This window comes from Miscanthus floridulus, unplaced genomic scaffold (genome assembly GCF_019320115.1).
Source record: "Miscanthus floridulus cultivar M001 unplaced genomic scaffold, ASM1932011v1 fs_230_3_4, whole genome shotgun sequence".
Lineage (NCBI taxonomy): Eukaryota > Viridiplantae > Streptophyta > Magnoliopsida > Poales > Poaceae > Miscanthus > Miscanthus floridulus.
In genome coordinates, this window is record NW_027096423.1 from 18,109 (window position 1) to 35,659 (window position 17,551).

Here is a 17,551-nt window from a genome sequence, read left to right on the forward strand (position 1 = left end):
TGTCACACGGTTTGTGGATATGTATTTACAATTTATATATATAATGTCTACCACACGTGACACACGAAGCTTTACAAGCTTATAGATATAGATAGTTGCCGAGACTAACAAAATGGTGCCACAAGATATAGACGGCCATTGTGCCAGTGCCGGCATGGGCACGAGCTTAGTGTCGTGCCTAGGCCGCGAACTTGACGAGCAGGACTAGCACGATACATCACAGCTTATTAGCTGGCCTGAGGTTTTCCAATCGTCTGAGTTCTCTTAGGATGAAACTATAATCGTTGGATCAACAAAGAACGTCATATATATAAATGCGACTCCCTCTAAAACCCTAACTCTCTCCACTCCTATTTCGTTTCCTCCCGGATCCCATCTCCCTCTCGGTTAGCCTCTTTCTTGCACGCAATGACAACTTGCATGCGACTTCGCGTCTAGGCGCAGAGGCGGCAAGGTGACGGTGGCAGGGCATGTAGTGGCAGGATCTATAGTCACTACGCTAGATTTGGACATCACTGTCGGCCTCATCACTGTCGGATTTATGAGAACCGGTAGTGATGTTCCTTCACTGCCGGTTATGAGCTCGAAAATGAAAAAAAATGATTGGGACTGGGTTAAAACCGGCAGTGAAGCACCACATCACTACCGGTTTGTGGCTTAAACCGGCAGTGTTTTGACGGCCACTCATCACTACCGGTTTAAGCCACAAACCGACAGTGATTGGGCTTTATCACTGTCGGTTCTAGCCAAGAACCGACGGTGATAAGCCTATAGCACAAAAAAACTGTAGCCATCTTCTTCTTCCTCCTCTCTTCCATCCCGAGGACAGAGACGCGCGTTTAGGTCCTTCCCTCCATTGTTACGGCTGCTCTTCACCATGAAGCTAGCATTTGGATTTTAAAGAATGACTTGATCTTTTTGCTTTAAGGTTAGTAACAAACATCCACTCATTTGATTTAGTTGCTTAATTAGCTTTATTTTGATGGCTACATTGCTTGATTCTCATTCTAGTTCTTTCTCCATTTTAGAGAGCAATTTTCCAATTGGACATTTGTGCAAGGCTAAAAAATATGGTGAATTTATCATCCAAACGGTTGGTGTCTATGAACACATTTAAATTCATGGCTAATTATTCCATGGTGGTCAAGATCATCATTGTTAGTATGTGATGCTATAATTAGTTCTTAGAAGTAGAGTAGAATAGTTGTTCTTCAATATTGTGCAATAATTATTTTTTACTACAATTTTCAATTTACAGGGCCAGGGCTACCAGTTTCAATTTTTCAATAACTAGTGTACAATAATGTTTTCCAAAAATGGTACTTTCGAGCTACAATTATTGTTCATGAAGCTTAATTTCTTATTAATTCTTTGTAATTACTGTCTCAGTATTTTTTTTGTGTAGAGATGGATCGAGAGTGGATGCATCTGTTCCGAACGGACAAACGGTACATGCATGGCGTCAGCCAGTTTATTACCGATGCCAAAGCCCATGCTGGGAATGAGAACACTGTCTTCTGTCCATGTAAAGGTTACAAGAATCAAAGGAACTTTCGTCAAATTGAGCTTATATGATCGCACTTGATTATCAGGGGATTCATGCCAAACTATACGATATGGACTATGTAGGGTGAGATTGGTGTGAATGTTCTACAGGAAAACGATGATGATGTGGACATGCCTGACGTAGCCATCCACGATGGTGATGAGGAACCCGGTGTCAACATGGAACCTATGCCCACAGTTAATAATGTGTTTAGGAACACGCTAGCTGACGACACCGAGGATAACGATGACATTTCTCAGCTGCTACGTAATGTAGAGACCGAATGTCTTAGTGAAAGACAGCTGAGAAAGCTAGAGAAAATGAGACAAGATGGTAAAACACCATTGTATAGAGATTGTCCAATGAGCAAACTGAAAGCCGACATCATGATGTAGTTCAAATCGACAAACGGATTGAGCGATAAAGGCTTCGATCAGTTGTTAGGTATAATAAGGAAAATGCTCCTAGAAAAAAATGAGTTGCCAGAAAAGACATACTTGGCCAAGCAAATGATCTGCCCCATCGGCCTCAAGGTTGATAAAATCCACGCGTGTTCCAATGATTGCATATTGTACCATGAAGAAAAATACAAAGATTTAGACAAGTGCCCCAAGTGTGAAGCTCTACTGTACAAGGAAGGGCCGTCAGATGAGGGTACCAAGACCAAAGGAGGTCCCGTAAAGGTCGTTTGGTATTTCCCTATAGCTCCCTAGGTGCATAGGCTGTTTGCATATGCAAAGTCAGCCAAGTTGTTGCGCTGGCATAGCGAAGAGCATAAGAAAGATATAATGATGAGGCACCCTGTCGATGGGCATGATTGGAGGACTGTCAATACTATGTTCTATAAGGACATCGGTGAAGAGGTAAGGCACCTTTGGTTTGCTTTAAGCACAGATGGGATAAATCCTTTTGACCAGGTTAGAAGCAATCATAGCACCTGGCCAGTGATGCTCTGTATATACAACATTTTACCTTGGGTCTGTATGAAGCGGACGTACATCCAAATGCCACTACTAATCCAAGGGCCAAGACAACCTGTGAATGATATCGATGTGTTTTTGAAACCAGTGATCGATGAACTAGTGGAGATGTTTAAAAAGGGTGTGCCGGATATTTGGGACGAGTACAAAAAAGAACATGTCACGATCAAGGGAGTACTTATCGCTACAATCACCGACCTGCCAGGTCGAGGTTCGTTGTCCAGAGAGAAGACAAAAGGCTATACTGGATGTGTCGAGTGCTTGGATGACACCAATGCGGTAAATCTGCTAAATAACTCAAAGATAGTTTATATGAGACACCGTAGGTTCCTACGTAAGGATCACCCTTGCCTCAGGAACAAAAAAGATTTCAATGGTACTATTGAGAAACGCTTAGCTCCAAAATATCGAGACGGGCCTACGATACTTCAAGAACTCAACAAACTGGAGATTGTCCTTGGGAAGGGGGACAATGCAATAGCAGCACCTGATGGGAGCGTTTGGAAGAAAAAATCGGTTTTCTGGAAACTACCTTACTGGCCACTTCTGAGTGTACGCCACTGTCTTGATCCCATGCACATCACTAAAAATGTGTGTGCTAACACTCTTAACACCTTGATGGACACCGAGGGGACATCGAAGGATTCACTAGCCACATGCCTGGACATACAACACTTGGGAATCAGGAAGGAGCTGTATCCCATGGAGCTATAGAATGGCCAGTTTGAACTTCCAGTTGCGTCATGGACATTGAAGAAGAAAGAAAAGTGTGCACTTATTTCTTTCTTCAATGAACTCAAAGTCCCGACGGGCTACTGTGCAAACCCAAAGAGGCTAGTGAACATGAGAGAACTCAAGTTCAACTATGGCCCTATGAAGGCCCATGACTGTCATGTCATTATGACTCAGCTGCTCCCTGTTGCCCTACGTGGTATCCCTCCCTAAAGGTCCATGCCCCAATCATAAAGCTTTGCTCGTTCTTCAACGTGATCTCAAAAAAGGTCATTGATGTGTCCATGCTAGAGCAGCTGCAGCGGGACTAGCCGAAACTCTCATTGGGCTTGAGATGCATTTCCCACCGACTTACTTTGATATCTTATTGTATCTGCTTATTCATCTTGTTGACCAAATTAGAGCCCTTGGCCCAATGTACCTACATCAGATGTTCCCTTTCGAAAGATTAATGAAAGTTTTTAGGAGGTATGTTAGGAATAGATTCAGGCCAAAAGGGGCATGTTTAAAGGATGGTCAACGGAGGAGGCCATTGAGTTCTGCACATATTATCTGGACATCAAAAGGGTCGGAGTTCCAGAATCTCATCACGAGGGAAGACTACGTAGCAAAGGAATGATCGGGGAAAAATCTGTCACAGTAGATGACCATGTTTATTTCAGACAGGCACAGTTCACTGTTCTCCAGCAAGCCAAGGGTGTGATGCAATACATTGACAAGCACAGGCAATCGCTGCAAACTCTGTATCCAAGCAGGTCACAGGCTTAACTGGATAAAAAATATAAGGAGGAATTTGTCAGTTGGTTGCGACGTCGCTTGCTTGGAATAAAGTTGGGTAATCAACTGGATGCCTTAGCCAAGGGGCTTTTGAGTACATATCTTAAGTACCAAGGGTATGAGATCAATGGATTCATATTTTATATAAAAAAGCAAGATGGAAAGAGCACATACCAAAATTATGATGTTTGTTTTGATGCTCACGACGAAAACGGCAACGTGTAGGCGATATACTATGGTTTCATAGAGAAGATATGAGAGCTAGCCTATAGTCCATTGAAGGCAGCTCTTTTTCACTGTCAGTGGGTCCGGCTCAAGAAAATCAACACTGACAGCGAAGGGTTCACTACCGTTGATCTTACTAAGACCGCATATAGAGACGACTCCTTCGTCCTTGCAAGAGATGTTATGCAAGTCTTCTATGCAAGGGACAACAAGACAAAATGAAGGCTAAAAGTAGTCCTAGATGGGAAAAGAAAGATTGTCGGTGTCGATGGAGTGACAGACGAAGAAGACTATAGGGGCTATCAGAAAATGCATCCATTCGGGGCGAACGTACCCCTACCTATCCTTCAAGAGGGTGACGAACCTGCTTACGTACAAATTGATCACAATGAGGCCCTCATTGTTGATGCACCTAAAGATAGTTAGATTATTGTTAACCATGTAATCATTATGCAGACGTTGTATCAGTAATTCGCACTGAATATTTAATTTATATTTTGTGCGCATCTCTACAATTTAATTATTGACTATGTAATCAAATATTAAGATGATATTCACAAACACTATTATTTGATAATTATAGACCATTAATTAATTATCATAAAATTAAATAATCAAGACACAAATTTTGTGTTATTTTAGAATATAAACTAACGGCATTATTTTATTAATAAATAAATAAAGAAAAGCAAACTAATCGAATTCTCTATCCTAGCTCAACGGTTAAGGCCGACCCACGCTCGAATCCTAGGCGGGCCAAACTTTTTTGATTTTGCATTTATTATTTAGTAGTGCATAACGATGGGATAAAAGAAAAAAAAAACCATTCTAACCAAACTCCGTATCCTAACTCAGTGGTTAAGGCCGCACACTCTCGACCCCACGACCCGCGCTCGAATCTCAGGTGGGCTAAACTTTTTTATATTTTTTACTAAAAGATGGTGGTAGGGCCCTTCACTGTCGATTTTGGTTTTAAAACCGGCAGTGATAGCTTCTATCACAGTTGGTTGCTCAAACCGACACAGAAGGCCCAATTCACTGTTGGTTTTTAAACTAAAACTGACAATGATGTGTAGATGCTCCTCACATGCCAATGTTGCTTCCATGACCACAACAGTTGGAACACTGCTTCCACCTATCCTGACAACTTTAGTTCAGAAATAAAAATGTACCACGACTGCTAGCCCCTATAAAATGGCCCTCGACTAGGAGATAGCCTCTTCATGCATGTTGGTTTCAGCCAGGCCTTATCAGCCATGATACAATGTTTTCCTCTTACAACAAACCGGTAGTGATGTCCATGCCCCCTATATAAAACAAATTGCCGACCACATACATCTATCCCACCCACCTACGAACTCTCTTAGTCTCATTTCTCATGTTTCACTCTCACTTCTTAAGACATCCACTCTCTCTACGTGATTTGGTCATGGCTCCTGCATTTTTCAATGGTATTAATATGTTGTCTTCTCCAATATTTTATCTATATTCATTTGATATATATTTATATTCATGTTTCTTTGCATTCTACATTTATATATATTCTTATTCCTTGCATTTGATCTATATTTAATTATGTTACCACATTTTACTTGGAAGAATTTTTTGTGCATATATTTTATGTTATATTTTTTTTATATTTTATCGATCAGGTGGTATGAACAACGGACCTCCCCCGCCATAAGAACCAGGTTTCCACCCTGGTGATGAGCTATTCGCTCCTAATGTGGCCATTCCACGGTTCTCTGTTCCAGCTATTGTATGAAATATTTTCCAACATCTTTTTTATGCTAATAAATAAGTGTAATTAGTTTAATATCATTGTTGCATGCATATATGTCGCAGGACTATATTCCTAATAGATTGGCTGCGAACAGCACTTAGTGGTTCTTTATCTCGGACATCGTCGAGAACATAGCATCTAATGCAAGTGGTTGGCTATGGACGTGTGAACTTAGTTTTTCCATCCATGTGAGGGGTTCAAATCATCGGAACCATATCCACGGGATGGGAATATAGAGCTCGGACGTGAATAAGCGCCCAATTAAGTGCCGTGCGTATCTGTTTAGAGGCACTTTCGATGTATTTGCTATGATGTGCCTGATTTCTCACACTTTAAAGGCACTTGCTTTGAATGCTGGTGATATCCCCAGTCCTACAAGCAAGCGAATGGTTTGCGAGCTACAACCATGCGGATGTGGTAAAATGATCACTTATACCTGAGTCATGGTTATTTGTTGTTTATTATTGTAATAACATTCTCTATTTTTTTTTCTTTTTCTCCACATGCAGATTGCGCTCCTAGGACCTTACTTATAGTTGCATGTGGCTTGTGGGCCATGTTCTAGACCAAGCTATGGAGCAACTGGGGTACGATTGGGACTTCTGCAATAGAAACCTTGGCCAGCTCACTATAGAAGGTCGCCAGTACTGTATAAGGATTATTAACAGGGGCAGTGGTCATTCAGTAGGTTACATCTATGGCCGACCATTCTTTCGGTATTGTGAGGCACGAGAGAGGTACACTCATACGGGCATTGGATTTCATCGATACAAGCGGATACATAATCCGTGACATCAATTACCATATATGGCTACAGAGGCATGTTAGTGTGCATGGCCCGATCAATTCCGGCAGTGATTCTGATAGTAATTAATGTTTATTTAGCTAGGTTTTCAAGGTTGTAGTTTAATTGGATTCTAATTTTAATATGTACGGCTTTGTGTGTTTAATTATTGTCATGCATGTAATTCGTGTAACATTTGTTGGACAACTAGAAATATACATTTTGGTGTCGTATTGGTCTCAAAATTATTCTCAGGCTTGCATGTGCCACGTGTGAAGGAAACACCAAGTTTGGGATTTTTCGAAGATGGTTTACTACTTTCTAAGGTTTAATTGAATTTTCGCGCGACGACACAGTTTAATTATAGGTTGAACTGAGTCGATCCACGAAAAAATCCAGAATGGTGCCAAACTTTTACACATGCTCTAATATGCCCTAGGGATAAGAATTTTGTGAAGGTGGATGAAAAAATCTATTGGGTCTAAGATAAATTCACCCTCGTTTGTCTCATTCGGCACAGAGAAAAATATAATAAATAAAAAAATCAGAAAAACCTTAGATCCTGTGTGGGGTCTTAATTTTGGTGTACATGCTTGTCAAAAAAAATTCAAGCTATTTCCACATAGGCGAAGTACACATGCTTCACAGAGGTACACGTGTTGTTTCATCGAACCATGACTATACACATAGTTTATCAAGGTTTCTGTGCTTCATAGGTATTTCGGTGTTGTATTCGTCTCAAACATTTTCTTAGGCTTGCATGTGCCACGTGTGAAGGAAACACCAAATTTGAGATTTTTCGAAGATGGTTTGCTACTTTCTAAGGTTTAATTGAATTTCCGTGCGACGACACCGATTAATTATAGGTTGAACTGAGTCTACCCATGAAAAAATCTAGAATGGTGCCAAACTTTTACACAGTCTCTAATATGCCATAGAGATAAGAATTTTATGGAGGTGGATGAAAAAATCTATTAGGTCCTAAGATGAAATTCACCCTCTTTTGTCTCATTCAGCACATAGAAAAATATAATAAAGAAAAAAACTGATCAGAAAAACCTAAGATCCTATGTAGGGTCTTAATTTGGGTTTACAAGCTTGCCAAAAAAATTCAAGCCAGTTCGACATAAGAATACATATGCTTCTATTTATTCAGTATATAAAAGAATTTTTTTAATATATATAAACATCACTGTCGGTTTCAAAAAACTGACATTGATGAGAATAAACTGATAGTGATACTGATTATCACTGTTGATTTATCTTTGAAAACCAGCAGTGATGAGCTATTTCCCAAAATAAATTAATAATTTATAAAATAGAACAAAAAAATTTGGGCCACTTAGGGACTAGAACACGGGTCTCGAGGGATAAGTTGAGGGGTCTTAACCGTTGCGCCAGTAGGAGGAGTTCGAAAGAAAATAAAAACTTATCCTACTTAACACCTAATCTGCTACACAACATCACTGCCAGGTTTGGGGAATGACCCGATAGTGATGTACCCCATCACTGTTAGTTTGCAAGCAAAATCGGCAGTGATGAGCTATTTCTCGAAATAAATTAATAATTTATAAAACAGAACAAAAAAATTTAGGCCGCCTGGGACTCGAACACAGGTCTTGGGGGCTAAGTTGAGAGGTCTTAACCGTTGCGCCATTAGAAGGAGTTCGAAAGAAAACGGAAACTTATCCTACTTAACACATAACTGCTACACAACATCACTGTCGGTTTAGGGAGTGACCCGGCAGTGATGTACCCCATCACTATCGGTTTACAAGCAAAACCGATAGTGATGAGTTATTTCTCAAAATAAATTAATAATTTATAAAATAGAACAAAAAAATTTGGACTGCCTAGGACTCGAACACAGGTCTTAGGGGCTAAGTTGAGGGGTCTTAACCGTTGCGCCATTAGGAGGAGTTCGAAAAAAAATGGAAACTTATCATACTTAACACCTAACTACTACACAACATCACTGCTGGTTTGGGGAGTGACCCGGCACTGATGTACCCCATCACTGTCGGTTTGCAAGTAAAATCGGCAGTGATGAGCTATTTCTTGAAATAAATTAATAATTTATAAAATAGAATAAAAAAATTTGGGCCACCTAGGACTCGAACACGGGTCTCGAAGGCTAAGTTGAGGGGTCTTAACCATTGCGCCAGGAGGAGTTCAAAAGAAAATGGAAACTTATCCTACTTAACACCTAACTTAACACATAACTGCTACAGCACATCACTACCGGTTTGGGTAGTTAACCAGCAGTGATGTGCCCCATCACTGTCGGTTTACAAGCAGAGCCGGCAGTGATGAGCTACTGCTATAAAAGTGACGCGGGTTGAAATTATCCCAATTCATTTTAACCCCGCGCCAACCTCTCCCCCCATGCCATCAGAGCACCACCTCGCGCTAGAGCACCGCCCCACACTGTCCACTGCCCCACACTGGACACCACCCCACGTCGAAGCACTGTCCCACACCGTCCATCGCCCTAAGCCGGAGCACGACGCCGTCCGTCCCATCACCGAGGCCTTCGGAAGTGCGTGGATAGCTGCTTTCCCACCCCCACGGTGAGTGCGTGGCTCACTGCCCGCTACGTGTCTGATGAAATATCCCACAGCTGCTTACTTGAATCAGTTTGATCATGCAGTGTGTGTTGTCATACAGTTTGATCATGCAGCTGTGAATGCTAGAACCTAGGTTTGCCACACAGTGTGCGCTGTATGTTTCTTTGTGTTTCTGGACTGCATTGCTAGTAAGTAGTACATTGTTACTTAGTAGCACGTTGCTCAGCTCTATTCATCAGTATACTGATAAGAACAAAAGCATAATTTTATTTTTGGTTACCATGATAAACATAGCAGAGACTCGTAATACTTGATAGAAATTGCTCTTTGAACGTTAATGGTAGTTTGTTTTTAGAGTACTTGCATTTTCTCTATGAAACAAACTTACGTTTTCTCTATGAAACCATCTTATGCATCATTGGAGCTTGGCTGGATACATATGTGAAACCAATAGCTGGCCTCACCTCGTAGCTTGCAATTGCAATCTACGCTCCCATCAGGCGGATACTCAATGTTTTTGGAACTAGTGCCACCAATGCTCAATGTTTTTGGATGTGAGGATGGAGTATATATACTTTAGACCTATAGAACTAATATATGTCCAAACTTGTAATGGAATTCTCCATGCTATAAGCATAAAGATGCATAATTATTAACTTATGCAAGATTACAAGTAAAAAATCTCTAGGAGTATATCCAAAAGTCTCCGAAGACTCCTATCTCTAGCCCCCGAAAGTCTCAATGTTGGGGGAATTTATAGTGAGACTAAAGACTCTGAGACATCTCTAGGAGTATATCCAAAAGTCTTAAACTGGCTCTCTAAATCATCATTTGGTTTTTAACGAATAAAGAATATTCTTTATATCTTTCCTACATCTAACAACTATTACTAAGGCATGTGAATAAGCTATTTTCCAAACACTCCTATCTATGCAATGGTTGTGTGTTATTCGTAAATATATTAAATTGTCTAAGAATACATCATGTTTGAAGGACAACCTAATTTACTTAAATGTATAGGCAACCATGGCATGGTATGTAGTGCATGTTGGTCACATGTCTGGGATTTATCGAACCTAGATAAGATTACTATGCTCAAGTCAATCGCTACTCTAGTAATTTGCACAAAAAATACAACATAGAAGCTGAAGCTTTGAGGGCCTACTATAGTCATCCAGCCTACCTTGCAAACCATGGGCAACCGGCCTACTATGGTTCCAATGAATGCAAACCATGGCCATCCGCTGGCACTAAGAGTGTGAAGATTAGGAGAAATGCTCCTTGGTCTTGGAAAGATGTCATTCTTTTATTTATGGCTATGGTCATCGCTTTTCTTATTTGGAAGTTGATGTAGGCTTAGTTTCATAGAATAGTAGATGGACTTTGTTATATGTGGTCAATCAAACAATGAATTTGTTCTAGGTGAACATATGCTATTATTTGACTTTGTTGTATATTGGACTTATTATTAGACTTTGCATTAAGCATATTATATATATATGAACATATGCTATTAGTAGTTGTCCACGGCCAAAACCAACCACGATCATGTCACAGACATGACTCCTCGTTGCCAGTTACCCCATCACCGAAGAACAGATCGGCAACAAGAAGCGACTGATATCGCTGGGACAGGAAAGCCGCATGATTCAACAAACGGTGATGGTGTCAATCAGGTCAGTGAGAACGAACAGCTATGGACCCTGTCTAGCCTGCTCGATCTGGGTCAAAATGACCAAGATGGCTAGGTAACTTTGGTATCATGTGACTATGTAGCCACACACGCTAATCAATTGAGAGGGTCATAACTTACTTGATGTCTCTAGCAGGAGCCTCCGTTGGCCGAGGAGCCAGAGGGTTCGGGTAGTAAGAAGGCCAGATCTAAGCGAGGCATGTCAAAGATTCTTGTTGGTAGGAATGCACACTGGCACATTACTGAGTTCGATGAATTCAGGGATCCACTCTCACCGCCTATAGCTTTGACCAAATACAAGACTATCCTTTGGTTACTTGTTAGGGACTTCATTCTGATTAGATACAGGAAGTGGATTGGGAAAGATGATGACCCATGGAGGGTTCCTGAAAGTGAGAAGGATTACATATGGGATGTCAAGATTCTAGAGCATTTCACTTTCGCAACCGAGTATGATAGGGAGTTAGTCAAGAAAAAAGCAAAAGAAATCATGGGGACATGCTTTAAGAATTTCAAGGGGACATTGTATAAGAATTTTGTCCTCCAAAATAAAGAGCCAGATTTCGATGGTGGACAGTTTAGCAAGCAGAAGGACTTCTGGCAGCATTTCAAGGAATATAGGTTATCCAAGGAGTACTTAGCACTGAGCAGGAAGAATAAGGAGAACTCGCAAAAAGCGATAAATCCTCATCATCTCGACTCTCGTGTCTATGCCAAAAAGATGCCAGAATTTAAAGCAGAACTTCAAAAGATGGATCGCCTTGCTGAGGAAGATGTTTAGGTTGAGATAGATGATTGGGAGCCTAGATCGGTATTATACTATATGGGGAGGAATGTACGACACGCCGAGGATGGGAGCTTTAGCTCCATAAATGAACCCTATGAGCGAACTCATCTAGATGATCTCCTAGGTAACTGAGGAAGGTGAGGCAAGGGACTCACACTTCTAATAGGGAGAAAGACGTGCTCACCCAAGCACTCAGAACCAAGGAGCACCCTAGGTCGCACTAGAGGAACCAGTGTTTGTTCCTTAGGAAACTAGCATTCTCCCAAGAATCTAACACTTACTGGAGCCAGCTCGAGGGGTAGAGCGGAATAGGAGGTAGAGTATTTGAGGCGACTAAAAGAGATGGAAGACAGAATGGAAGTACGGATTGAGGCAACTATTGAAGCACGAGTCGAGCAAATTTTGTTGTCTAAGGGGTCAGGAGTACCCTAAAACCCTACTCCTACTGTCTTTAGCCCATAGTTTAGGGGTCGCAACAACTGCTATGATCGACCCTGCTCGATAAAGAAGAGGTGAATGTGCCTCATCTGGTGGACGGCATCACTGAATCCGTCAATGTCAAGTTGTACATCCATCAGGAATGGACAAAGGACAAGGTGGCGCTTGGCTAGGCCTAGCCTATGGGAGACGGGACAACTAATGGTCGTCCAATTCCACAGGGGTACGCTCACGTCACCATTGCTAGAATACTTGATAAGAAGTTTAACAAGATACTCATTGAGTACCCCGTAGCGGAAGACATGCCAAAACTTGGTCAAAATAAGGGCTCTCAAGTGGCCTTTGATGACGAGGACGACTGCGAGTCTTTGCCCACCCGCGATGACCACTCATCATCTCCGAACAGAGATCACTCCCCTCCTCATTCGGTGCCATCATCCCGAGAAGACAGAGGTCTCCTTCTATTCCTCCTCGTCCGACTCCATCTTCATCATACCTGAGAAAAGAGACTCCTCCTCCTCCCCCTCCTCCTCCATCTTTATCAGCGCCGGGAAAATAGAATTCTTGTCGTCATCCTCCACCTCCTCCACCACCTCAGCCCAAAACAAGATCAAGGACATCCTCGCAGTCGCAGAAAAGGTCCTTGGATTCGGTCGCTAATGCTCCCAAAGTGGACCAACAGAAAAGAAAAAGGCCGTTCAGTGGCAGCATTACCACCTTGATGAAAGAAAAATTTACAACACACATCTCAAAGGAAGATTGTGTTAGTTTCTTCAATCTCTGTGCCTCATTGCCTTCGTATTTGTTGAAGTCTGAATTCGAAAAGGCAAACACAGAATAAATACGCTACAACAAGAGATGAAGAAATTTAAGGAACATACAGAAGTATGTCGAAGACAACCCAAGATTAACCATGGAAGAGGCCGTGAACATCTATTATGATGTACAAGGGACGGGAACACCGGTAATAAAGTATGAAAATGGCAATCTTTTGGTTTCCGATAATGAGTATAAAAATTTGACAACATATATACGCCTAGTTGCATGAATATTATATGGCTCAAGCAACAGAGACTGGCGACTTTGGTTTTGAGGTTATTATTCGTTCGCCACATGTTTTCCATTATCGTGAAGAAGAGAAGTTCGATGTTGAGTTGGAGTGCTTGTTCCAGCTATACCAGAAATGCTCTCTCGATGTTCAAATATTGACGCTGTGGACTATGTAAGTACCCTACACGCACGATATTACAATTAACTACTCTCTCAAGATAAATTGTTAACTTTTGAGCGATTCCCATGTTTTTATGTAGGTATATAGCAAAATTTTGTATTCTAAAAAGCAATTGGGATTACATAGGCTTCATTGACCCCTTGCGAGTCAATGAGAGGACATGTCTAGGCCTCTATAGATGTGATGTGGAAGACCTGAAATAGAAATTGATTACTGTTTTCGACGAATTCACGATGAAGAAGAAAACCAACATACTTCTAGCCTACAACTACGAGTATGTGTTCTCGGTTTTTAATTTTATGCTTATTTTTTAGTTAAGATTATTCGATAATTAGGATTCTGTGATTGTAGCAACAATTTCATCTTTATTTGTGTCAATCTTGCTAAAAATCTGATCGAGGTGTGGGACTCGAAGAAAAAACCATTTCATCATCTGGATGCACCTGGTGGTAGTGCTGAATTAGTAAGCGATCCTAATAACATATTATTTTCTAATCACACATACCGCTTTCTAATGTTTCTCCTTTAATGTTGCTCAGTGTCTGAAGAAGACATATCGGTGGGACGCCGGTTCCCATTCAAGGTTGTCGAAATAGAGGGGAAGTACCTGTCACAGTACCGACGGGAAACAATGAATACGGGTTTTATGTAATATGGGCAATGCTTCGCTACATCGGCGGAAAATCGAAAGAAGCCAGATAAGTTGGTGTGTATAATCCCTATTTTATTTATGTCTATTAATAATTCAACAAAATGATTTACTGTTCCTCTTTGGATATCATCTTTTTTGAACGAACAGCTGCAAGAAATATAACCACCAAAGACTGTTAGACATGAAGATCGTCGCACTACAGTCAGAGCTCGTAAAATTCATCTTAGCCGAGGTATTGGAAAAAAGATGAAGTATATTCCATTGCATAATCCATGAGGTACAAGGATTAGTATGGCCCAAAGCGGCTCGCCAGATTATTGTAAGAAGTCCAAGAACATTTCTTTTTTATTTTGAGGGATCGAGATCTGGATAAGAACATTTGAACTATAACCGTAACATTTGTAATGTTTAATATTGATGGACCTGTCGTCTACGTAGCGTATATAAAGCAAAACCTGATTACACATAAAAAAATAAATTAAAATCAATTATTAAACCATAAAATGCGAATGGACTAATCACTGCCAGTTTGTACAATGAACCGACAGTGTTGTCTTGCAAAACACTGCCGGTTATCAACAAACCGACAGTGTTGTCTAGGTAAAAACTGCTGGCTTAAGCCATGAACCGACAATGTTGTCTTACTCAACACTGTCAGGTTTGAGCCCTCAACCGACAGTGTTGGCTAGCTCAACACTGCTGGCTCGAGCCATGAACCGACAGTGTTGGCTAGCTTAACACTACCGGCTTGATCTATGAACCGACACTCTTGAAGCAACCTTCACTGTCGGTTAGGACTATAAACCGGCAGTGTTGTTCAACTAGACAATGTCGGGTGGAGCTAGAAACCGACATTGTTTCCTGTAGATCAGTTTTGGTTTTTAAAAACCGATAGTGATGTTAACCCCATCACTATCGATATGCCACTATCGGTTTAAAATCCAACAGTAAAGAAGGTTTTAGAACCGATAATAATGTCCAAATCTAGAGTAGTGATTGGCAACGATGCAATGCTGAGCCTCATAGATGGTGCAGGATAGCGACGGCGAGGCTTGAAGGTGGCGCAGCGTGTGGCGAGATGCGCTACAACAGTGCCGCTCTGAGCGGAGGTAGTAACAGCGAAAATACGGACGCTATGCACCGGTGACGGCTGGGCATGGCTCGCATGCCAAGTCAAGCATTGTGAGCCGCTGTGCCCAGTGGCATTGGATTCGTAGCATGACAAGGCACAGTCCAAGGCTACGACTTGGGCACGATGATAGCACGGGGCGATAGTGCAGCCATGTATGATAGCGCTATGCCATGTCATGCTAGGGCTGGGCTAGGCCAGGTCATCCGTTTGGCCATCTAGACGCACTATAGATGAGACGAGGGCTCTACACTTTCACTAGCACTATTCATCGAGAAAAAGAATGTACTACCCATCAAAACACAGTGTGTATGGAATGGTATACGTGATACTACTGGTATGTCATTGTCCAAACTGTACCCGATTTCGTTTTAGAGACTTGACACCATAGAAATCATGTGCGGATCCAAGGGTATTCCTTGGCATTTCTAGGAATATCCAACTATTTTGACATACTCTTATGTATATATGTATGTGTATTAATTTATATAAACATATAATGCAATATTTTGTAGTATTTTCATTCAATCTAGCCCACAGCAGGGAAAAAAGCTGCAATTTTGACACAAGGTGAGTAATTTACTTGTCTTTTATGCAACTGCAATTTGCAACTAGAAGTCTAGAACCTATAGATTAGTTTTTTAGGACATGGGAGTGGAAATACCCAAGGTTAAATTTTTGGCTCCTGATATAAATCTGTTGCCTCGTTTTCTTCGGCTATTGTTTGGGAAAACTCGAACAATTGTCCATGGTGTGGACGGTATACAAAGCAAAAGCCCTTGGACACGTCGTTGGGTCGTTGGGACTTGGAAGGGACGCCAGTGTCCACTATCGAGAAGTGAGTCATCGCCTCGTGGGTAAGGATGGTAACGAGGATGTATCTATCGGGTATCGCTGAAACATTCTCTTCCCCGCTACAGAGAATTCATCCCGTCCCCGTCCCCGTTAACTGTCTCGGGTATAGATTCTTGCCCATCCCCGTACCCATCGGGCATCGGTCGGGTAACAGATACCCGACGGTACTGCATACCCGATAAACAAGGACACTTGGGGTCGCAGTTTTGCAATTAGAGACGTTTCTTCTTCACCCAGGTATAAGTGTCGGAGTCTCGGAGATGCCGAGGAGAAGGAGCAAGGTTGCGAGGAGGACGAGCAAAGGTGGCAGAGAGACCAAACTAAGGAAGCGAGGGGCATGAGCGCTCGTGAGGCAGGCGTGCTTGTGCTGCTGGCAGAGATGGCGAGAAAAAAATTAACTAGGGTCCCTAGAATACACAAACTATATATATGATTGTTCAGATTTGGGCCAAAATACCTATGTTGAGCTTTTTGGGCCTAATACTCGCATGACAGCTCAAATAGTCGGGTTCCCCAACGGGTAACGGGGACGGGTAAACAGGGAATGTTCCCGTACCCGCTATACCCGTCGGGAATGGATTCTTACCCATTTAGATGCCCGTGGGTAAATATATGATCCCATCTCTGTTCCCTAATGGATTAAATACCCATCGGGTATTGGGTATCGGGGCCCGTTGCCATCTTTACTCGTGGGCAACTCTTCTTCGACCATGATAGCACGCGTAGGTCTATGAGAACTAGTACTAGTACTAGTACCACTCTTGATTCCTGAACTTCAGTCCCTTCAAGCAGAACTCCAACGCGTGTTTGATCGCGGAATCAGGGACGCCATGCCATTTTCATGCGACCCTAGCGAGGACCACAACCACGCGCACGACAGCCGGCAGCCACCCGGCAATCGGAAGTCTAGGACGACCCAATTTTTTACGATTGGGCTTTTTTAAAGAAAATTTAGGTTTGGTCTCCTAGGAGATTTAAACTCATCTTTGAATCCTGGGAGTCGGCGTCAGGACTTATGGCGCTGAGGTAAAACGTCTCGACGCCACAGATCTTTGCTCCGAGGTGCCTGGCCGTGCACAACCAGGCATCCTAGGTGGCGTTCACGTGGCCGGTACCTCGGCACTAGAATACATGGCGACGAGCTCGGCGCCATGTATTATGGCGCCGAGCATGGATTCAAAGCGTGTGGTCGTAGCTCTCTCTCTTTCACGCTCTGTCTCTCCCTCTCACCGCCACCGCCAGCCATCGCCGGCGCCTCCTCCACCGGCTGTCGCCTGCTCCACCACAGAAAGCCACCACCGTGCCCCCGTCGCCGTGTGATTCCTGACCACCCTCATCGCCTCTTCCCTCCTCCTCGCTGTCTGGCGGTGAG